This window comes from Triticum aestivum, chromosome 5A (genome assembly GCF_018294505.1).
Source record: "Triticum aestivum cultivar Chinese Spring chromosome 5A, IWGSC CS RefSeq v2.1, whole genome shotgun sequence".
NCBI lineage: Eukaryota > Viridiplantae > Streptophyta > Magnoliopsida > Poales > Poaceae > Triticum > Triticum aestivum.
The window spans coordinates 567,685,767-567,709,814 of record NC_057806.1 but is presented as its reverse complement, the minus strand read 5'-3'; the positions used below and the strand labels follow the sequence as shown (position 1 = coordinate 567,709,814).

Below are 24,048 nucleotides of genomic sequence, written 5' to 3'. Positions count from 1 at the left end.
CCCCCCCCCCCCTCTATATATAGGGTCCCCAAGGGGAGGGGGCGCCGGCCCTGGAGATCCAATCTCCCAAGGGGGCGGCGGCCAAGGGGGGTTGAGTGCCCCCCAAGGCAAGTGGGGCGCCCCCCACCCTAGGGTTCCCAACCCTAGGCGCAGGGGGAAGGCCCAAAGGGGGGCGCACCCGCCCACTAGGGGCTGGTTCCCCTCCCACTTCAGCCCATGGGGCCCTCCGAAATAGGTGGCCCCACCCGGTGGACCCCCGGGACCCTTCCGGTGGTCCCGATACAATACTGGTGACCCCGAAACTTGTCCCGATGGCCGAAATAGCACTTCCTATATATAATTCTTTACCTCCGGACCATTCCAGAACCCCTTGTGACGTCCGGGATCTCATCCGGGACTCCGAACAACTTTCGGGTTACTACATATTCATATCCCTACAACCCTAGCGTCACCGAAACTTAAGTGTGTAGACCCTACGGGTTCGGGAGACATGTAGACATGACCGAGATGGCTCTCCGGTCAATAACCAACAGCGGGATCTGGATACCCATGTTGGCTCCCACATGCTCCTCGATGATCTCATCGGATGAACCACGATGTCGAGGATTCAAGCAACCCCGTATACAATTCCCTTTGTCAATCGGTACGTTACTTGCCCGAGATTTGATCGTCGGTATCCCAATACCTCGTTCAATCTCGTTACCGGCAAGTCACTTTACTCGTACCATAATGCATGATCCCGTGACCAGACACTTGGTCACTTTGAGCTCATTGTGATGATGCATTACCGAGTGGGCCCAAAGATACCTCTCCGTCATACGGAGTGACAAATCCCAGTCTTGATCCGTGTCAACCCAACAGACATTTTTGGAGATAGCCGTAGTATACCTTTATAGTCACCCAATTACGTTGTGACGTTTGGTACACCCAAAGCACTCCTACGGTATCCGGGAGTTACACGATCTCATGGTCTAAGGAAAAGATACTTGACGTTGGAAAAACTCTAGCAAACGAACTATACGATCTTGTGCTATGTTTAGGATTGGGTCTTGTCCATCACATCATTCTCCTAATGATGCGATCTCGTTATCAATGACATCCAATGTCCATAGTCAGGAAACCATGACTATCTGTTGATCAACGAGCTAGTCAACTAGAGGCTTACTAGGGACATGTTGGTGTCTATTTATTCACACATGTATTACGATTTCCGGATAACACAATTATAGCATGAATAAAAGACAATTATCATGAATAAGGAAATATAATAATAATGCTTTTATTATTGCCTTTAGGGCATATTTCCAACAGTCTCCCACTTGCACTAGAGTCAATAATCTAGTTACATTGTGATGAATCGAACACCCATGGAATTCTGGTGTTGATCATGTTTTGCTCTAGGGAGAGGTTTAGTCAACGAATCTGCTACATTCAGGTCCGTATGTACTTTACAAATATCTATGTCTCCATCTTGAACATTTTCATGAATGGAGTTGAAGCGACGCTTGATGTGCCTGGTCTTCTTGTGAAACCTGGGCTCCTTGGCAAGTGCAATAGCTCCAGTGTTGTCACAGAAGAGTTTGATTGGCCCCGACGCATTGGGTATGACTCCTAGGTCGGTGATGAACTCCTTCACCCAAATTGCTTCATGCGCTGCCTCCGAGGCTGCCATGTACTCCGCTTCACATGTAGATCCCGCCACGATGCTCTGCTTGCAACTGCACCAGCTTACTGCCCCACCATTCAAAATATACACGTATCCGGTTTGTGACTTAGAGTCATCCAGATCTGTGTCGAAGCTAGCGTCGACGTAACCCTTTACGACGAGCTCTTCGTCACCTCCATAAACGAGAAACATTTCCTTAGTCCTTTTCAGGTACTTCAGGATATTCTGACCGCTGTCTAGTGTTCCTTGCCGGGATTACTTTGGTACCTACCTACCAAACTTATAGCAAGGATTACATCAGGTCTGGTACACAACATGGCATACATAATAGAACCTATGGCTGAGGCATAGGGGATGACACTCATCTCTTCTATATCTTCTGCCGTGGTCGGACATTGAGCTGAGCTCAATTTCACACCTTGTAACACAGGCAAGAACCCCTTCTTAGACTGATTCATATTGAACTTCTTCAATATCTTATCAAGGTATGTGCTTTGTGAAAGACCTATGAGGCGTCTTGATCTATCTCTATAGATCTTGATGCCTAATATATATGCAGCTTCTCCAAGGTCCTTCATTGAAAAACTCTTATTCAAGTAGGCCTTAATGCTATCCAAGAGTTCTATATCATTTCCCATCAAAAGTATGTCATCTACATATAATATGAGAAATGCTACAGAGCTCCCACTCACTTTCTTGTAAACGCAGGCTTCTCCATAAGTCTGCGTAAACCCAAACACTTTGATCATCTCATCAAAGCAAATGTTCCAACTCCGAGATGCTTGCACCAGCCCATAAATCGAGCGTTGGAGCTTGCACACCTTGTCAGCATTCTTAGGATCGACAAAACCTTCCGGCTGCATCATATACAATTCTTCCTTAAGGAAACCATTAAGGAATGCCGTTTTGACGTCCATTTGCCATATCTCATAATCATAGAATGCGGCAATTGCTAACATGATTCGGACGGACTTTAGCTTCGCTACCGGTGAGAAAGTCTCATCGTAGTCAACCCCTTGAACTTGCCGATAACCCTTAGCGATAAGTCGAGCTTTATAGATGGTAACATTACCATCCGCGTCTGTCTTCTTCTTAAAGATCCATTTATTTTCTATGGCTCACCGCTCAACAGGCAAGTCAGTCAAAGTCCATACTTCGTTTTCATACATGGATCCTATCTCGGATTTCATGGCTTCTAGCCATTTGTCGGAATCCGGGCCCGCCATCGCTTCTTCATAGTTCGAAGGTTCACCGTTGTCTAACAACATGATTTCCAAGACAGGGTTGCCGTACCACTCTGGTGCGGACTTGTGGACCTACGAAGTTCAGTAGCAACTTGATCTGAAGTTTCATGATCATCATCATTAACTTCCTCTCTAGTCGGTGCAGGCACCTCAGGAACATTTTCTTGAGTTGCGCCATTTTCCGGTTCAAGAGGTAATACTTCATCAAGTTCTACTTTCCTCCCACTTACTTCTTTCGAAAGAAACTCCTTCTCTAGAAAGGATCCATTCTTGGCAACAAAGATCTTGCCTTCGGATCTGAGGTAGAAGGTATACCCAATAGTTTCTTTAGGGTATCCTATGAAGACGCATTTTTCTGACTTCGGTTCGAGCTTTTCAGGTTGAAGTTTCTTGACATAAGCATCGCATCCCCAAACTTTTAGAAACGACAGCTTAGGTTTCTTCCCAAACCATAATTCATACGGTGTCGTTTCAACGGATTTCGACGGAGCCCTATTTAAAGTGAATGCGGCAGTCTCTAAAGCATAGCCCCAAAATGATAGCGGTAAATCGGTAAGAGACATCATAGATCGCACCATATCTAACAGAGTGCGATTACGACGTTCGGACACACCATTACGCTGAGGTGTTCCAGGCGGCGTTAGTTGTGAAACTATTCCACATTTTCTTAAGTGTGTGCCAAATTCGTGACTCAAGTATTCTCCTCCACGATCTGATCGCAAGAACTTGATTTTCCTGTCACGTTGATTCTCAACCTCACTCTGAAATTCCTTAAACTTTTCAAAGGTCTCAGACTTATGTTTCATTAAATAGACATATCCATATCTACTCAAGTCATCAGTGAGGGTGAGAACATAACGATAGCCACCGCGAGCCTCAACACTCATTGGACTGCACACATCAGTATGTATGATTTCCAATAAGTTGGTTGCTCGCTCCATTGTTCCTGAGAATGGAATCTTGGTCATTTTACCCATGAGGCATGGTTCGCACGTGTCAAATGATTCGTAATCAAGAGACTCTAAAAGTCCATCCGCATGGAGCTTCTTCATGCATTTGACACCTATATGACCAAGGCGGCAGTGCCACAAGTATGTGGGACTATCATTATCAATCTTACATCTTTTGGTATTCACACTATGAATATGTGTAGCATTACGCTCGAGATTCATTAAGAATAAACCATTCACCATCGGAGCATGACCATAAAACATATCTCTCATATAAATAGAACAACCATTATTCTCAGATTTAAATGAGTAGCCATCTCGTATTAAACGAGATCCTGATACAATGTTCATGCTCAAACTTGGTACTAAATAACAATTATTGAGGTTCAAAACTAATCACGTAGGTAAATGTAGAGGTAGCGTGCCGACGGCGATCACATCGACCTTGAAACCATTCCCGACGCACATCGTCACCTCGTCCTTCGCCAGTCTCCGTTTATTCCGCAGCTCCTGCTTTGAGTTACAAATGTGAGCAACTGCACCGGTATCAAATACCCAAGAGTTACTACGAGTACTGGTAAGGTACACATCAATTACATGTATATCACATATACCTTTCGTGATGCCGGCCTTCTTGTTCGCTAAGTATTTGGGGCAGTTCCGCTTCCAGTGACCACTTCCCTTGCAATAAAAACACTCAGTCTCGGGCTTGGGTCCATTCTTTGGCTTCTTCCCGGCAGCTTGCTTGCCGGGCGCGGCAACTCCCTTGCCGTCCTTCTTGAAGTTTTTCTTACCCTTGCCTTTCTTGAACTTAGTGGTTTTATTCACCATCAACACTTGATGTTCCTTTCTGACTTCTACCTCTGCTGATTTTAGCATTGCAAATACTTCAGGAATGGTCTTTTCCATCCCCTGCATATTGAAGTTCATCACAAAGCTCTTGTAGCTCGGTGGAAGCGACTGAAGGATTTTGTCAATGACCGCGTCATCCGGGAGATTAACTCCCAGCTGAGTCAAGTGGTTATGTAACCGAGACATAGTGAGTATGTGCTCACTGACAGAACTATTTTCCTCCATCTTACAGCTGAAGAACTTGTCGGAGACTTCATATCTCTCGACCCGGGCATGAGCTTGAAAAACCATTTTCAGCTCTTCGAACATCTCGTATGCTCCGTGTCTCTCAAAACGCTTTTGGAGCCCCGGCTCTAAGCTGTAAAGCATGCCGCACTGAACGAGGGAGTAATCATCGGAACATGTCTTCCAAGCGTTCATAACGTCTTGTTCTGCAGGGAGGACAGGTGCTTCAGCTAGCGGTGCTTGTAGGACATAATCTTTCTTGGCAGCTATGAGGATGATCCTCAGGTTCTGGACCCAGTCCGTATAGTTGCTGCCATCGTCTTTCAGCTTGGTTTTCTCTAGGAACGCGTTGAAGTTGAGGACAACGTTGGCCATTTGATCTACGAGACATATTGTAAAGGTTTTAGACTAAGTTCATGATAATTAAGTTCATCTAAATCAAATTATTCAATGAACTCCCACTTAGATAGACATCCCTCCAGTCATCTAAGTATAACATGATCCGAGTTAACTAAGCCATGTCCGATCATCACGTGAGACGGACTAGTCAACATCGGTGAACATCTTCATGTTGATCGTATCTTCTATACGACTCATGCTCGACCTTTCGGTCTTCTGTGTTCCAAGGCCATGTCTGTACATGCTAGGCTCGTCAAGTCAACCTAAGTGTTTACATGTGTAAATCTGTCTCACACCCGTTGTATGTGAACGTTGGAATATATCACACCCGATCATCACGTGGTGCTTCGGAACAACGAACTGTCGCAATGGTGCACAATTAGGGGGGACACTTTCTTAAAATTATTATGAGGGATCATCTTATTTACTACCGTCGTTCTAAGTAAACAAGAGCAAACACATGATAAACATCACATGCAATCAAATAATAATAGTGACATGATATGGCCAATATCACATAGCTCCTTTGATCTCCATCTTGGGGCTCCATGATCATCTTGTCACCGGCATGACACCATGATCTCCATCATCGTGTCTCCATGAAGTTGCTCACCAACTATTACTTCTACTACTATGGCTAACAAGTTTAGCAATAAAGTAAAGTAATTTACATGGCGTTTCTCAATGACACGCAGGTCATACAAAAAATAAAGACAACTCCTATGGCTCCTGCCGGTTGTCATACTCATCGACATGCAAGTCGTGATTCCTATTACAATGACATGAACATCTCATACATCACATATATATCATTCATCATTCATCACAACTTTGGCCATATCACATCACAAAACACTTGCTGCAAAAACAAGTTAGACGTCCTCTAATTATTGTTGCAAGTTTTACGTGGCTGCAATAGGGTTCTAGCAAGAACGTTTTCTTACCTATGTGAAAGCCACAACGTGATTTGTTAACTTCTATTTACCCTTCATAAGGACCCTTTTCGTCGAATCCGCTCCAGCTAAAGTGGGAGAGGCAGACACCCGCCAGCCACCTTATGCAACTAGTGCATGTTAGTCGGTGGAACCGGTCTCACGTAAGCGTACGTGTAAGGTTGGTCCGGACCGCTTCATCCCACAATACCGCTGAAGCAAAATAAGACTAGTAGCGGCAAGAAAGTTGACAATATCTACGCCCACAACAAATTGTGTTCTACTCGTGCAAAGAGAACTATGCATAGACCTAGCTCATGATGCCACTGTTGGGGAATGTTGCAGAAAACAAATTTTTTTCCTACGGTTTCACCAAGATCCATCTATGAGTTCATCTAGCAACGAGTGATCGGATGCATCTACATACCTTGTAGATCGCGTGCGGAAGTGTTCAAAGAACGGGGATGAGGGAGTCATACTCGACGTGATCCAAATCACCGGAGATCCTAGCGCCGAACGGACGGCACCTCCGCATTCAACACACATACGGTCAGCGTGACGTCTCCTCCTTCTTGATCCAGCAAGGGGAAGGAGAGGTTGAGGAAGATGGCTCCAGCAGCAGCACGACAACGTGGTGGTGGTGGAGAAGCAGTACTCCGACAAAGCTTCGCCAAGCTCTATGGAGGATGAGGAGGTGTTGGAGGAGAGAGGGAGGCGCCAGGGGCAAGGGTGCGGCTGCCCTCCCTCCCCCCCTCTATATATAGGGTCCCCAAGGGGGGGCGTCGGCCCTGGAGATCCAATCTCCCAAGGGGGCGGCGGCCAAGGGGGGTTGAGTGCCCCCCAAGGCAAGTGGGGCGCCCCCCACCCTAGGGTTCCCAACCCTAGGCGCAGGGGGAAGGCCCAAAGGGGGGCGCACCAGCCCACTAGGGGCTGGTTCCCCTCCCACTTCAGCCCATGGGGCCCTCCGGAATAGGTGGCCCCACCCGGTGGACCCCCGGGACCCTTCCGATGGTCCCGGTACAATACCGGTGACCCCGAAACTTGTCCCAATGGCCGAAATAGCACTTCCTATATATAATTCTTTACCTCCGGACCATTCCGGAATTCCTCGTGACGTCCGGGATCTCACCCGGGACTCCGAACAACTTTCGGGTTACTGCATATTCATATCCCTACAACCCTAGCGTCACCGAAACTTAAGTGTGTAGACCCTACGGGTTCGGGAGACATGTAGACATGACCGAGATGGCTCTCCGGTCAATAACCAACAGCAGGATCTGGATACCCATGTTGGCTCCCACATGCTCCTCGATGATCTCATCGGATGAACCACGATGTCGAGGATTCAAGCAACCCCGTATATAATTCCCTTTGTCAATCGGTACGTTACTTGCCCGAGATTCGATCGTCGGTATCCCAATACCTCGTTCAATCTCGTTACCGGCAAGTCACTTTACTCGTACGTAATGCATGATCCCGTGACCAGACACTTGGTCACTTTGAGCTCATTGTGATGATGCATTACCGAGTGGGCCCAGAGATACCTCTCCGTCATACGGAGTGAAAAATCTTAGTCTTGATTCGTGTCAACCCAACAGACACTTTCGGAGATACCGGTAGTATACCTTTATAGTCACCCAGTTACGTCGTGACGTTTGGTACACCCAAAGCACTCCTACAGTATCCGGAAGTTACACGATCTCATGGTCTAAGGAAAAGATACTTGACATTGGAAAAACTCTAGCAAACGAACTATACGATCTTGTGCTATGTTTAGGATTGGGTCTTGTCCATCACATCATTCTCCTAGTGATGCGATCTCGTTATCAATGACATCCAATGTCCATAGTCAGGAAACCATGACTATCTGTTGATCAACGAGCTAGTCAACTAGAGGCTTACTAGGGACATGTTGGTGTCTATTTATTCACACATGTATTACGATTTCCGGATAACACAATTATAGCATGAATAAAAGACAATTATCATGAACAAGGAAATATAATAATAATGCTTTTATTATTGCCTCTAGGGCATATTTCCAACAGCGCGGTGGTGGCGTTTCGGCGGCAGAGAGCGATGGAGAGATGGAGAGAGCGGCAAAGGGCGATGGAGAGATGGAGAAAGTGGCAGACGCGCTGCAATTTATAGGCGTGCCGAACGTGGCGCGCCAAATGTAGCGCCCGAGCGGCCGCCTCCCCCCCCCCCCCCCCCCCGCGCAATCTTTTCCCACGCGCTAGTTTCCCGCCACCGTTGGAGCTGGCGAAAACGTCACGCGCGCGCTAAAAAGCCAATTTACCGCGCGCGCGTCTTCTGGCGCGGCTGTTGGAGATGCTCGTAAACCTTCTTAGATCTAACACAAAAAAATGGTGATGAATATTGAAAGGCCTGCCAATATCTAACAAGATCTATTTCTTACTAGCAGAGGGAATGCAAATCATAATTTTCTAAAAGTCAAAGCAGATGTTTGTTTGCTCTCAGAATAAGCTAGAGCTAGAAAAATATTTGATATTAACTCTACCCCCTCGACTAAGCTGAGAACTGGGAGCTTAATTTACTATTTGATTCCAACATTTAACATGCCAATTGTTGGAAAGTCTAGAAAATTGGGTAGCAATTGATTGGCTATCTGGTTCTTCTCAGCTTCTTCAAAAGCTGCCATTTGGACAAATGTTGGCATCAAACGACAAACCAATTATTAGGCTCTAAGTAAGCCTTGAAGTAGAATACGATGCTTGAACAGGTGAGTGATTTTGCTGTTATGCAAGATATAAAAATAAGTGGATCCTTTGAGGTACTCCCTCTGTTCGGAATTACTTGTCTTGGAAATAGATGTATCTAGACGTATTTTCGTTCTAGATACATCCATTTCCAAGACAAGTAATTCCGAACGGAGGGAGTAGTAGACAAGATCGTGCGATGGCATAAGTATTGAATTTTGGTCACTGAACCTTGCTATTGTCCAGTGCAAGCCTCAAGTTCCCACATCAAATGTGCTATGCCAACATAAAAGAGGTTCTACTGCAACAATCTGCCATTTTATTTTCATGCTGAAGATTGCAGTGTTACAGAATTCCGATGAGTGACGTACATTATGGGACTACATATTCAGTATTGAGAAACATCAGTAATTATGCTTGCTTGTCCGGTGGCACCACAACATGTGAGTGTTTCAGCCGTAGTCTAGATCAGTGTAGATATTGTTAAAAAAATGTAATTGTTTCGAGCTTCCAATAACTGGACTGCACAAGTGGCAAAAATAACATGTCAGAACACTTCACCTAGATGTGCTGTCTAAGCACAATAAAAAAGCAAGGATATCGAAGGATTTACAAAGAGAAACAGGTTCAAATGCCTCCCTAAGTATTGTGCAAGATAAGACAGATTAAATACTAAAGAAAAGACGGGTCATGATAACGCATGAGAATGTGGCCGATAGTTTCAATGGTAGGCATGGGCATCGATCATAGGAGCCGATGGATTTGTTCTTCCACTGTTTTCTTGATCATGTTATCGCTCATGTTCAATCTTGCACGAAATGTCAACTAGCGAAAAGCTCTGATTCGGTAATTTCATTGGCTTTGATTCGTCGGACTCCAAGAATACACGTGCGGCCTCGCCAAACAATGATGATCACCATCTCGCGTTGCTGCTGCTAGCGCTGACGCCTTCTCCACGCCAACCCGCTCCATTTATATTCCTTCATATTCGCCAGTGAGAAAACTATCGATCGTGCTTTCTTAGTTTCTTTGCATTGCCACATAATTCAACACTGACTCGAGAGTTCTCTTATAGTTCATCAACGCCGCACAGGTTTACTGCTCCAACGTTCTCGCCCTGTCCAGCGACGCGGGAGCCGACGACCCCTTTGCACATCACCGGTGCCTCTCCGAGATCGATGCTTCACACCAGTGGCGCTATTGTTCTAACACATGTTGCTATTGTACATCGACTCAATTACATGAACTTAGTGATGAGTAAATTGTACACTCAAAGTCTTTGATCTGGCGATGTTGCTAGCTCATTATGCTCAACTATTCCATCTCACGGGTAATGTTGTGTTGTGGATCGGGACTCACTGTGCATATTGCCTCGATGCCTGACTCCCTTGCAGTGCCATCTACCAATCCCCGCCGGCGCTCTACTAGTGTCATGTAATCTTCTGTTTGCATGTTCACACATCAAATGTTTTGGAGATCTGTAGGTCTTCATGACAATGTGCTCCATGCTCCTGTTTGTACTAAACATGTTTACCTTTTCATTGCTCATTAACTCTCACTAAATTATTAACTTTTTTCATACTACAAATCCCCAAATTTTATGCTAAACAACCTAAACTTCTATCATTACAAATACAACAATGTGAAGGTAGACCTCTCTTTAGTGCAAAAACAATGTGTTATTTTTATCTTCAGGTTTTAGTTTGAGAAATTATGATGAGCTAAGTTTATTTTATATTTAAAGTAAACATAAAACACTAGAATATCACATCCATCTATGGAATAATTTGTTCTACTTCATTTGATTACAATGTAGTTAAAGGTTTTCATATCTATTTTAGTATCTATAAATATCTTAATAGAGTGTTCTACAATGATGGCCTAACAAATATTCTACTTAGCAATTTCTAATATAGGTTTGTCGAATAGGATTCTTGAGATTGTTTAAATTAATAGGAAATTTCATAGTGTATGAGGTGTCAACAATTAGTTATTCTCGAGGCCCAACCGATGAGCAATGCTTTGCCGATCTTACGATCAATCTGGATGGTAGATGGTATTGTCGAAGATTAGAGAGAGAGTGGTGGTGCCAAGAGGGGTCTCATCTTAGATGTTGGTAACATAGTGGTTTTATCCATAGTAGTTTGTCAACGTGGGACATCTTGTCAATTTGCTCGAAGTAAGATTTTTATGAATTCTCAGGGTCAATTTTCATGCTTAAGTTTTTGGTGTGAGTTATAATGAGAAAAGTTTGGTGATACTCAATCATCTCCTGGAAGAGGTTGACTAGTGATATGAATAGTGGATGTATCATAAAATCCGAGTGGCGAAACTGGCGTATGGGTTGTTTCTATCGGAGAGATGCCATCCATTATCCCGGAGGAATGCCAATTCCAAAGTTATGGATCTGATGCTTTGGGTCCTAGAAGAAGGTCCAAACAGATTCGCTCGAGAGCACCAAATGAGTAAAATTCATCCTCTCTCTTCCCCATGCAGGTCCCGCTTGTCAGTAAATGGAGGAAACAAATACAATTGTAGTAAAATTCATCCTCTCTCTTCCCCACGCGGGTCCTGCTGGGGGAGGAAATAAATAAAATTGTAGTAAAATTCATCCTCTCTCTTTCCCACGCGGGTCCCGCTTGTCAGTGATGGAGGAAAGAAATAAAATTGTAGGGGAGAGGGGTTTCAATCCGGAGACCTACGGGTGATAATTACCACGTGATAGCTAACTGAGCACACGATGTTTTGTGTAATTTTGCAAAGCGACAATTTAACAGCACTGGCCCAAAAACCGCCCCGACGTGGGGAATGTGAGCGCCTTTGATTTAGCCGACGTGTGGCTACGATTCCACACCTTCAATGGTTTCTTTGTTATATAAATAGGGGGGAAAAGAGGCAAACCGCAAAATCGTCTTCCCACTCCGCCATTTCCCCAAAGAAATCGTGGCAACCTCCATCTCTTTGTCTTGCCACTGCTGCCGTTGTCATGGCTGGAGACAAGATGCGCGAGCTCGAGAAGAAAAAGAAAAGAACGACGAAGAAGGGGTCGTCTTCTTCCTTTGCACCGCCGCTGCCCGGCTGAATCCAAGGGGATTGGCTGCCATCGAGGGTGACGGAGGAGGAGGTGCTTCGGCTCGTCACCGATGGGCTCGTACCAAAGAAAGGATGGAGGCTGCTTGCTGTCGACGGGCTCGAGCCTGTTTCGAACCAAGATGACCGGCTACTTTTCGTTTCCCATGTTGACACGGGATGTTCACTACCACCGCATCCGTTTTTCAGATTTTTCCTTAGATATTCTCAAATGATAAGTGCTACATGTGTGCCACGAAGCAATCTGACTTTGACGTTTTTAACAAGTAAAGTTGCCAGGAAAAAAAATAAAAAATAACTATAACTTGCCATCCGAAAAACTAAACTTATCATCCTCGGGTCACTAAACTTGACATAAAAAACGTTCGAAGTTGTCATGTGTTCGTGCCATATTTATGTCACTTAATAGGGTTGCAGATATTTTCGGGCTCAACTCCGGCATTTGTCTCCAAATGCCATCACATACCTCGCCAGCTTTGTTTCTCTTTGTGGAAAAGGCGCGAGTCGGCTGGAAGTTGTATTCCGAATCATTCCGGACACACGATCGGATACGGTCACAACCAATTGGGACGCGCGCTCTCTCTCTATATATATACACACGTGCGAACGACGACCTACCTGTGCATCCATCGGTCGACGTGGTACGTACTCTCGGATCGACTCAATTAGTCCATATCAATCGATCCCGCCGTGCGAACGATGGCAACCTCGCCGGCGAATTCCAGCATGATCAGGTCGTCGCACGGCGAGCCGCCGCTGAGCGAAGAGCTGCTCGTCGACGAGATCCTCACGCGCCTGCCGGTGGACGCCACGGTGCGCTTCCGGGCCGTCTGCCGGGCGTGGAACGCGGCGCTCACCTCCGACCACTTCGTCGCCGCGCACGCCGCCAGAGCGGCCGCCGCGCGCCACCCCGAGATCGTCTTCTTCTCGCCAACCGTGCGGGGCGTCGCGACGTCCTTTTACGCGTGCCCGATCACGGTGGACGGGGGCGCGCCGCCTGCCGTCGCGGCTCGCGAGCTGCTCACCGCGGGCGACCTGGCCGGGGAGCACCTCGTGCTGTCCGGGAATAAGCCGTGCCGCGGCCTGACGCTCTTCTTCGACGTCCGGTTGTCGGAGTACCACGTGTTCAATCTCTCCACCGGCGAGCATGTGTCCCTGCCGCCGTGCGAGCCGGCGGAGGAGATAACACCGGCGGTTCCAAAGCTGATGCAGGTCAAACGGTTTCCGCTGGAGCTCTCCAGCACCGGCCTCGGCTTCGACCCGGCCACCGGCGAGCACAAAGTGGTGAGGCTCTTAAGGAACATGTTCGCGCAGCAGAAGTGTGAGGTGTGCCCCCTGACGCCATTAGGCGTGGGGCGGTGGAGGCCCTGCGCCGGTGGCAACGCGCCGCCAAAATTCGCGTGCCACGTCGACGGCAGGCCTCCCGTGGCCCTCGACGGGTCCCTCTACTGGCTGCTGCACCGCCGGAGCCTCGCCGACGACGGCAGCGCCAGGGACCCGCAGCACGACGCGCCCATCCTGTCGCTCTCCGTCGGCGCCGAGCGGTTCGGGTGGGTGCGCACGCCGCCGCGGCTGGCGTCACGCATTCGGCACCTCACCGACCTCGACGGCTCGCTCTGCGCCGTAGTCCACGACAAGCTCATCGACGACGTGCTCCTGCTCGTCACGTGGAGTCCGTCGTCCCCATCGTGGACGGCGGGCTGCCGCGTCGACGTGGGCAGCCTGCCCCGGCCGATCCGCGACGAGCTCAGCGGGGAGCGGGAGATCATCCCGCTCTGCGGCGTGAAGAAGAAGATCCTGCTGGCGACGAGCCGGCACAAGGTGTACGCCTACGACACGGAGCAAGGCGCCGCCGAGGAGGTGTTCGACATGAACTGCTTTGTCGACGTGCCGCTACACAACAGCGAGTCTCGGCTGTTCTTCAACATTGGCCTCCACGAGGAACGCATCACCGGCGTGGGCCCGAAGGTGGCGGGTGACAACTGGCTACAGGTGAAGCGGGGACGAGGCGTGGTGCTCGGCAAGCGGGAGGCGTCGTCGGTGTGCCCGGAACATCGCGAGCAGGACCAGGATTTTCACAGGACGAAGGAGGCGATCATGCAGCTTGCATTCCCAGCGTAGGGACACGATGTGTACTTTGTACTTTGTAGGCTTGTTATACTTTGTACGCTTAATTGTAGGGTACCATGTGTATTCTCAAGAGAAAAGCTAATCTCCCATGCACGGGAGGTACCGTGCATGCACGCGCCATTGATTTTGTTTGGAGATGGGATGTCATGCATTTATGATGCTTGTTAGTTAGATCTTTCTCTCATCACATGCAAACATACTCTACCACCTATGCTCCACCATTCCATGCCTTTTCATTTTATTTTGAAGTTTAAATCTATTTTATCTTTTAAACCAAAAGTACATTTATGTTCCGTTTTCATACTTGTTTTTTTACGACGAGATCTTTGAAAAGAGACCACTTTTGAATATATTTCAGAAAAAAAAAATTTAAATTCTGAAACATGGTGAAACACTATAAAAATACACATAACTATGCTATGTTTCGTTAAACACTAGAAAAGTTCAAAGTTTTGTTGCAATAAAATATATTAATATTTACAAACTTTTATACATTACCAAGGATCGGTTTGATACACATTGGCACACAATGTGACATTATGAAATGCAATGGAACATGGGGAGCCACAGTGAAACAATAAGATTATTTTTTTGCGCACAATAAAACATTGTTAATTTTTTCACATGAAATTAATAAATTTGTATGAAACAAGTTTGAAGCATGGTGATTTAGTTGTCAAAAAAATAATTTCTGAAAATATGTTCAATATTGGTCTTGTTTTAAAGACCTTGTCAGGAAAAACACAATTTTGCAAACAGAATATAAATCAAACTTTTATTTCAACATGCATCAGGTATCTATTTATTTGAGTGAAACTTAATCAGTACATAATAGCATGTGAATGTATGTTAAGATGAGAGAAAACACTATAAAAGTGGTCCCACACAGCAATAAAAGATGTGATGGATGCATGCACGGGAGATCCCGTGCATGGTAGAAAATCTTTTCTCGTATTCTCAAAGGGTATGGAGGTGATCCCTTATTTTTTCGTTTGGAGGCTGTTGTGGACTTGTGATGGTGCCACAGACAGGTGACAAATGTTGATGTCAAGTTCAGAGGTTTTTTTGGACTTGTTTGTAATCGAGAAATAAGAGATCCAGTAACTCCCGGGCGCTCTCAGCGATTTGGATTCTTGGCCGTTGGATCGGGTGGCTTGATGCGATTTGGACCGTTCGATCTCGCCCCGGATTGATCTCAGCCGCTGGATCAAATCGATGACACTATTGCAATGAATAGTTACCTCTCGTTCCTGCCACCGCGTGTAAATTCGTTGCCCTGCTGAGGGCATTTTCGTCATTTCGCCTACAGGTGTATAAAAGTTGTCCACTCGCGTGAAGATGACCTAGCCGTTCCCCACCCTGCACGCGCGCCCCCTCCCTCGTCCTCCCGTGTCCCAGCCACCGCTCGCCCCGCCCTCTCCCCTCCCTCTCCCCTCCCTCTCCCTCCCTCAGTCCTCGCCGCCCCGCCCGCATCGCCGCCGCCCCGCTCACATCGCTGCCACCGACGCCCCTCAGACAACGCCGCGGTGACCTCTCTCCTCGTCTCCCTTGCGCCACGCCGCCCGCAACCTCCCCCCCTCCCGTCATCAGAAGGGAAGGGAAGAGAAGAAGTAGAGCGAGCAGGTTTGGCGACGGCTAAGGGCTCGCAGATCCACGGGCGCCATCGTCCGACCTCGCCCTCTGAGTGTGCTCCCGCCATGGCCTGCTTGAGACGCCGCCCTCCCCCCCTGCTCCAACCCTAACCCTAGCATTGCTGCTGCTGGTCAAGGTGCTCTTGGCCCCTCCCCTCCCCTCATGCTGCTGATGTTTTTGGCCCCTCCCCTCCCCTCCCCTCCCCTCATGTCGCTGCTACTTTTGGTACACAGGTGCACGCACGTGTCCGGCAGCGACCCTTAGCCTCGGACGGCAGCAGCGGCCATCACCAATGACGGCAGCGACAGGGGGTGAATTGGTTCTGCAGGTCAACCCCTTTTCTCCTCCTCCTTTCCAGTCCTCTTGTCTGATGCTTATGTGGGGCTCCAGTAGTTTTTTGGACGTGTTGGCTGGTCGGATGCGGCAATTTTTTTGGATGCATTAGCTACTCGAGCCTGGATGTGGTCGGTTTCCTTTGGTGAAGTTAGGGGATCTGCTTGGGTCCCTCGGTTTTTTGTTGCTTTGCCGGAGGCTCGGCCGCATGCATAGATTCGTGTCAGTTTTTGTTGCCTTTCTGTATTTGTCTGGTGCTTATGGGTTTGGCGTGGACTGCTGTAGTTGGATTCTGTTGGTTTAAGATATTTCACTGGTCTGACTATTGGTTTGGGTTAGTCCCAGATTTAGGTGTTTCTCTTGAGGATTAATTGTTGGATTACATTAGGTTAGAATATGACGCATATTTGTTGCCATTCGGGTTAGTCCCTGCTTTAGTTCTTTGTCTTAAGGATTAGTTGCATGAATCACATGCCTGGTTAATTTTACGGATTGTGACTTTCGTGGTTGCTGTTCAGTGGGTTTAGGAGCCATTCTTAGGTGCTTGATTGGAGCTTGTTAGGTGAAGGTGATGAGATGGATTGTGCATGGGCTCTGTTCTTGGAAATTGTCTGCCTGAATGGATTGGTTAGCCCAAGCTCTTCCTGGTTCGTTTATCTTCGGGGTTGGACATCTAACAAGTTGGTTGGGGAAATAGAAGACAATCTATGTTGCTGTGGGTGTGGTTCTGACGTTATTGGAATCAATGTACTATTTTCAGGGGCTGGATTTGTTTGTAATCGATTCGGCCTTGCAAAAGAGATGCGGGGGAACATGTTATTCGTGGGCTTTTGTTGGATTCTTAGATGGTGTCATTGTTGATTTGTTTTCATTGGTCCTTTCTTAATTGTTTGCCTTGGCGGTCAGGGAGGTTACATGGTTGGTTAAGAACATGGGTGGTCTATGCCTGTTGTGGTTGCAGTTGTTTGTATTAGAGTGTTGTCCTCAAGTGCTAGATTAATTTGGTCCTTGCTTAGCAATGTAATCACATGAATGGATAGGTCACATGGTTGATTAGAAAAAGAGCACATAAGGTCTATGCTTATTGCGGTCGTAGTCTTGTGGATCAAGATGTTATTCTTGGGTACCAGATTAATTTGGTTATCCTGTCAGCTCCTAGCTTCCAGTTTCTAATTATATATGAGGAATTCGTGTTTTATTGTCAACTATTTTGTTTGGTTCTCCTGTTTTCTGAATCTTTTTTTGATGTAGGTTTGTTGCTGTCGTCGTTTCTTCTGTTCCTTCACCGTTTCGGTCGTCCTATCGTGTGTTGCTGCTTCAAGAGACTGCATCGTTCATGCTTCTGGTTGGTGAGCTTCTTCTTTACCTATTCGTTGCATTTTTTCTCTCTACTGGAGTGCATAGATCTAGATAGGTTGTTATGGATGGGTCCATTAGGTGCTCGGATCTGGTTAGAGTAATTAAATGATCTATTTGTTAGTCTATTTTTATTAATCCCTGCTTTGGCCATTTGGCTTAAGGGTTAAACAGATCACACAACTGTTTATATAAAATAAAGGGAGGATCTGTGCATATCGTGGTTGCAGTTCAGTGAAATCAAAGTGTTGTTCGTAGGTATTAGATTTATTTTCCTGTCGTTCCCAGCTTCCAGTTTGTAATTATACGACAACCAGATATTTAATTGTTGATTGTTCTGTTAAGTTCTTGTGTCTTTTAGTTGTTATTTTATATTTAAGAGCGGATACAGATTGAATATGTGCTTTGGTGTTAGTCATCCTTTCGGAAGATGTAGTACATTTCAATTTCTGTTTTGTATTGTTCAGGCTTCTTCCTTTGACGTTAGTTTACTGCTGGTCGCACTCCTAATGACCTAACAGACATGCATCCATGGTGACTTGGTGATCTTAAGCATGTCGAAAAACATGACAAAAGACATCCAATAGTGAGATTCTCTTTCTGCCGTTCAGATTTCACATCTTACCTGCCAAGTTTTGCCATTGCCGAAGACTAGCAGCTCGTGTGTGGTCATTTATTCCATTTTCCTTAATTTGCACTTTCACAGGCAAGCAAATTAGTGAAATATTTAACCAGCGCAGGGAGCTTACAAGGGCATGCAGAGAGTTTATCAGATGCATCAGTCAGATATTTCAGTTCAGCATCGTCTTCTCAGACTAACTCAACTGACGAAAATGGGTATACATGATCTTCTTTTACCATTATTAATTTATTATTATATTATATCTGTGGATTTATCACATAATTTTGCTCTGTTATATGCAGGTTTTCATTCGATATATTTAGAAGCCACAACTGACTTTGAAAGCATAGCCTTTCCAGGTTTAAGGGGCATGGCATGTTGGCACCATTCACAGCTGGATGGCAGAGCAATGATGTGCATCTGCTAGTTATTGGGAGATCTGAGGTTGCGGCTCTCCAGTTATAGCATTATATGTGTTTACTTCTCTTGCAATGTAGCATTCCATTTTGGAATGGAAGCTAATTTATTTATGATATGCTTGTGAACTATGTATGTTTGCCTTATACAGTGTTAACCTGAATATGCAGGGTTCTTATGTTTACGACATCAACAGAATAAGTATCTAGATTCTCTAGCAGGACTGTGGAGTACAAATTTAGGTATGTACAAATACATTCTTTTGAGGGTGATTTTTGTGATTATGTACCAGGGAGTTGTGCATTCTTTGGGATAATATCCTGGATCACCATTTTATTTTTGTGATAAGAATAATGTATACAGTCTAATTTCATTCCTCTTGCATGAACTATTCATGATTTCTTCAGGTGGTAGTGAGCCTCGATTAGTCAAAGCTGCAACTGACCAATTAAACAAGTTACCCTTCTATCACTCCTTCTGGAACCGTACAACCAAACCAACATTGGTTAGTTTCTGCATCTCTTATTGACTATCAGTCTGTTAAAATCACTTTCCAACTTTACAAATACTGATGATAGAATAAACCTGGCAATTGACACCGAGTACGAAATAATTGTTCTTCCTATATTGGATCAGAATAACAAGTGGTTATTATGTTAGTGCGTCAAGATAAATATTTCTTTATTTCATGATTAAGATGTATACTTCATTTCTGCTGGAGAATAATGGCATGCGTGTTTTCAGAAGCATATCACTTTCTTTTATCTTTCAGACAACGGAGTTCACTTTCTTTATGATCTTGTGGCAATGAGTTGTTTTTTGCACTTGCAGGGGGGTGGATCTCAAGGGGAGAGGTGCTGTCCTCCAGAGCTGTTGGATCCTAAAATAAAGGTAATTTGTTTTGCGTTGTGGCGTAATCTTGGATGGTGGATTAGCATAACTATGTCTGTAGGATGTTGTACAAATGGTTAGCAATGTGTCATGAATGAAGTATATTTAGAAATCAAACTCTTTTTGGTATTTTAAGGATTGAGACAGTTGGTTGACTTACCAATTTATAGCTCGCCTCCGCGCATGAGGAAGGCGATGCCATTATGCCTAGGCTACCATGGAGCCGAACAAGGATGTTGTTCAGCCTGTCACCTAACACCATCAAGGTCACCTGCTAAACCTAACTCACCATCAACCTCCTCAATATCACCTATCCTGTTACCGCTTTACCATTTGATTCCTTAATTCCAGATAATTGATACTAATTTTTTTGAGGACTAGAGATTTGAACCATAGTTTAGTTAATAATATCGGGGTCATATTTTTTTGGAGGATAGTCATGTATCTGTGAATTTGACAGCGGAGTTAATTTTACAGAACATATAAGTTACCACTGTTTTGTTAGTTCATTGATGGTCAAACATACTATTTTAATATCTTCCTACAAGTGCCACAAAAATTCTACAGTTGATCGTAGCATGTTGCCGTTGGACTAAAAATATATATTTTAGGATGTGGTCTTTTATGCTCATTGTATGCAGGAGGAGGAGCGTGGCCGAAAGACGGCGGCCAGTCCGACCATGTGCTCACTTCACCCCCTTCTCCCTTCCAATTTTGGATTTGATCTGGACGCCGCCGTCGCCATGGTTGCCTCGCCGTCGTGGCTCAGGTGCCCATTGTGATACTCAAAACCTGGTAAATAATATTTTATCACTGAATGTTTGACATGACCCCATTATGTACAGAAGTAAATTCTAGCACAGAAGCCATATTGTAGATTGAAGAGTTTTAGGTTGACAAGGTAATAATATTGTCAGTATATTCATGTTTATGGTTAGATTTATATCATGGTATTTCTCAGAGCAATATTTTAGGGTCATATGGCAGTCACACACTGATTTAAACCGAGCATTAATATGCAATAAGAATGGACTATTACCTGGTTGAGATGTACAATATGAAAAGTATCCATTATAATTAAGGGTTTAGAATCTGCTACTCCTTGGTTTGTTGTGGATCCATGATGTTTTAGTGTGGTTCATATAGATGGACAACTGTAGTTGCATTGTGGTTGGTGGGGAAATTAATGATAGCTGCATTTCATTTCTCTATTTACAACTGTTACAGTGATTGGCGAATTTAGAAGCCGTCCATCCACTCGAATCTAACGGTGGAAAAATAGGAGTTACGAGGAGTTACAAGACCTAAATTACACAAAATTACAATTAATGGTGGGACCATTACAAAATTTAGGTGGATCCAGTAAATTTTTCAAGGGTAGATATGTCAAATATTTGGAAAATTCCCCATGACCGTCTCTCCTCAATCTCGTGGTGTTCCCGTCAAATCTCTCAATCGCCCAAATGTCGTTAGCCTCTTACCCACGCCACTGGAATCACGCGCCGCTGCCGGGAAGCCCACCATATCTAGCCTCCCCTGGTGCACCCCCTCCTCCACGGTGCAGTCGGTCCGTATCCCACGTTGCGGGAGCCGCAGCGAGCCACGGGAGCCAGGAGCGGCGGTGCTAAGCGGGCGGGGCCGGCAGCGCAGGCGGCCGGCGGCGGCACTAGATCCGAGGAACGCCACGGGAGGCGCGCCGGGCAGGGACAACCATGGCCGATGGAGTCGAGCGGCAGTCAATGAAGGCCAGCAGGCAGTGGAGTCCAGCCACGACCTTGCGGAGGAGCAGAGTTGTTGATGGAACAGATGATGAACTCTGTGAACAGATGGTTGAAAATCTATGAAGGTATGAACTCTGTGACATCACCTAGCAACAATTTTGTTAAATCTTAGGCTAAAGAGTATGAAAGCAGTTACTGAAACATTGCAGTTTGCATATCCATCTGGTTTGGCTTTCGCAGTTGGAGGTCTGAGTGCATCCTATGAACATGCATCACGTACCAGGCTGGACGGAGCGAGCGGGCTTTTCGGCCCGCTTGTGGCCCGTTCCAGACCGGACCGATCGGTCCTAGCCCGTTGAAGAAACTGGCCGGTCCGGTCCCTAAATTTCAGCCCGAAATTTACTCGGTCCGGTCCAGTCTTTAACCGGTCCGACCGAGCGGACCGAAACTGCAGATAGTTCCTCGACGTCTCAGCCGCCGGCGACGCACTGGCCATGCCCCGCCCGTCGTTGTTGACCAGAATCAAGTGTAGTTCAGTCAATTGACGAAGAGATAGGGGCAAGAGGTAGAAGACTGGTCACGCGCTGCTGCCCTGAAGTTTCTTTCCTATTATTCAGTCGAACAGAAAAGAGAAACGGGATTAGATCCGATAATCACGCACGACTAACTCCACGCTACCGTTTCAATTTATTCCATAATGTTGTTTCCTTTTATTCAATCGAACAGAAAACAAAAGGAAACACCTATTCCTACGTTAGAGGCTTACCAAATCTGTACGTGTGCAATCACGGTTCAGTTTCGCCAGAATCTTCAGTATTTTCAGTTTCGTCAATATTTTCTGGAGCGGACAGACCCTGATGAAGAAGCCCACAACAACAGTAGTTGCTCGCGGTGGTGATCGTGGCTACCCCAACCGCACACAAAAAATCGTGGGCCGTTTCTTTCTTTCCTTCTTTTCGTTGACCAGATAAACGAGGATTGATCAGTCAATTACGGCGTCATCCCACGACTAACCCCACGTAAAACTTGATCCTCTAATCACGGCAAGGCCAATACGTACAAAATCGTTGGCTCATGCACACGTTAAATTGCTTGCATGTAGCGAAAAAATTGCTAAACAACAAACGTGCGCATGTAAAACTCGCGGCCCGCCAGCGCCACCGCGTCCAGTTGCTGCTGAACCGTCGTCATTCTCGACCGAGTCCAGGAGCTCGCAGGAGACGTCTCTCGCGGCTGCCGTGGTCACGACCTCGCCGCCACCGTCGGTCCTCTCGGTCTGGCCCGAGCTTTACCGCCGCCGGTCCGGTCCAGGAAAAGAGGACCGCCACGCTGCTCGGTCCGGTCCGGTCCGGTCCGCCGGCGGCCGGTCCAAATGGTGGCTCGGTCAGGGACCGGACCGGCCCGGACCGTGTTCACGTATTCATGAAAGACCAATTGTGAGCTGGCTATGGTCTGCTGGATGTCGTCTTTTTGGACCATTCTCAAACTCCTCTCTGGTCAGTCAAACCCTTCAGGACGTTGCACAAGTAGTGTTAATCAACAACACCTATTTTATTTCCCTTAAATGTACAATGAGAGGAGTAGTACTGGAGGGAGATCAATTAACATATGTAATATTGAGGCACTAACAGAATACTTGTTCATGCCTTCTATGGTATGTAATATTGAGTTCAGGATTGCTTGTTCCCCTTCATGGGCCAGTTTCTGATAATTGTTCCACATGTGTCAGGAGCATGATAGGTTGGGTATTGATTTTCTCTACTGTTTCCTTGCCATTTATGTCCACAGAAGCTGGGTATATGCGTAAATTAATGTGATGATTCTGTAATGTGCAGAGAACTACTCCGTCCCATAATATAAGAGCGTTTTTTACACTAGTGCATATTATGGGACAGAGGGAGTACAATATATGCCCGGGTTTGAGCAGCTATGGCCATCTTACACCGTGATATTAAATTGCTTATGGCTACCTTCACATCAGATCATTTGTTTGACCCTCTTTCTCGTGACAACTCTATTCGCTTCAGAGTGTAAGATGCAATGCTGCTCAAACTCAAAGTCTCCAGTGCAAATCTTCAGCCACAACTGTCAAACAATCTGATCCCAAAGGTGGTTTTTCTTGCATGTTCTCACACTGCGAATTTAACCTAGTTCATCAGAGTGGGCAGTCCACTTAATTTTGCTTGTTTTATATTGTTTACAGCTTCAGGGAAAGTTCAAGGGCCTAAACTGGACGATGGAAGCGGTGGGTTCCATTTCGGCAAAGGAGGCGGCGGTGACGGAGGGGATGGTGACGGCAGCAACCGTTTCTTCTCTAAACCTCAAGGAGTTTGAGAAGTACTACCTGCTTGCTCGAACGCCTTTTGCAGGATATGACGATGTGGAGCTAGGGCAATCATCATGAGTCTTGTTAGTAGTAGTGTCTCTTCTGTTCGATGCGTGAAATTTCTAAATGGTTGTTTCTTAGTCTAGAAGTGCATCAATTAACTGTCCTGATTGGTTATGCTATGTGTCCTTGTCTTCTAAACATGTATGTTGACCGGTGAAAAGCTCAAAATGTTATAGGATTGAGTTTAAGATGCTGAAACTTGATGTCATCTGGCGCTGTGCGTAAACATGAGGAAATATATGTGCAACTGAGATTTTGCTCTTAATTTTCCATATCGCAATATTACTGTCAAGTGGTTAGCAATATTACTGTCAAGTGGTTATCGAATATCATGTTGGTTTCTCATCACCTTTGCGGTTGTATGTCATTGTCGAGGATCCTCGTAATCCCATTTTAGTTCTGTTTGATCCACTTTTGTCTATTTTTATGGCTATTTGTTCAAATTAGAAAATAAGCCCACTTGGACCTCCAGTTATAAT

At 45.9% G+C, this 24,048-nt stretch overlaps 1 long non-coding RNA gene across 14 annotated transcripts; it reads left to right on the top strand.

Annotated features, from left to right (window-relative positions):
* Positions 1-15,592: 15,592 nt before the first annotated feature.
* Positions 15,593-23,834, top strand: LOC123104843 (uncharacterized). Of its 14 annotated transcripts, none has more exons than XR_006450562.1 (14): positions 15,593-15,976; positions 16,074-16,168; positions 17,425-17,522; positions 17,997-18,115; positions 18,236-18,366; positions 18,454-18,595; positions 18,739-18,810; positions 18,976-19,073; positions 19,400-19,459; positions 19,630-19,725; positions 20,101-20,228; positions 20,305-21,305; positions 23,208-23,289; positions 23,384-23,834. It is a non-coding gene; the product is annotated as an uncharacterized lncRNA (long non-coding RNA). The 14 variants fall into 14 exon arrangements; XR_006450556.1 differs by having other exon boundaries at positions 15,600-15,976; positions 20,305-20,360; positions 23,016-23,289; XR_006450557.1 differs by having other exon boundaries at positions 15,602-15,976; positions 17,425-17,518; positions 20,305-20,360.
* Positions 23,835-24,048: the final 214 nt, after the last annotated feature.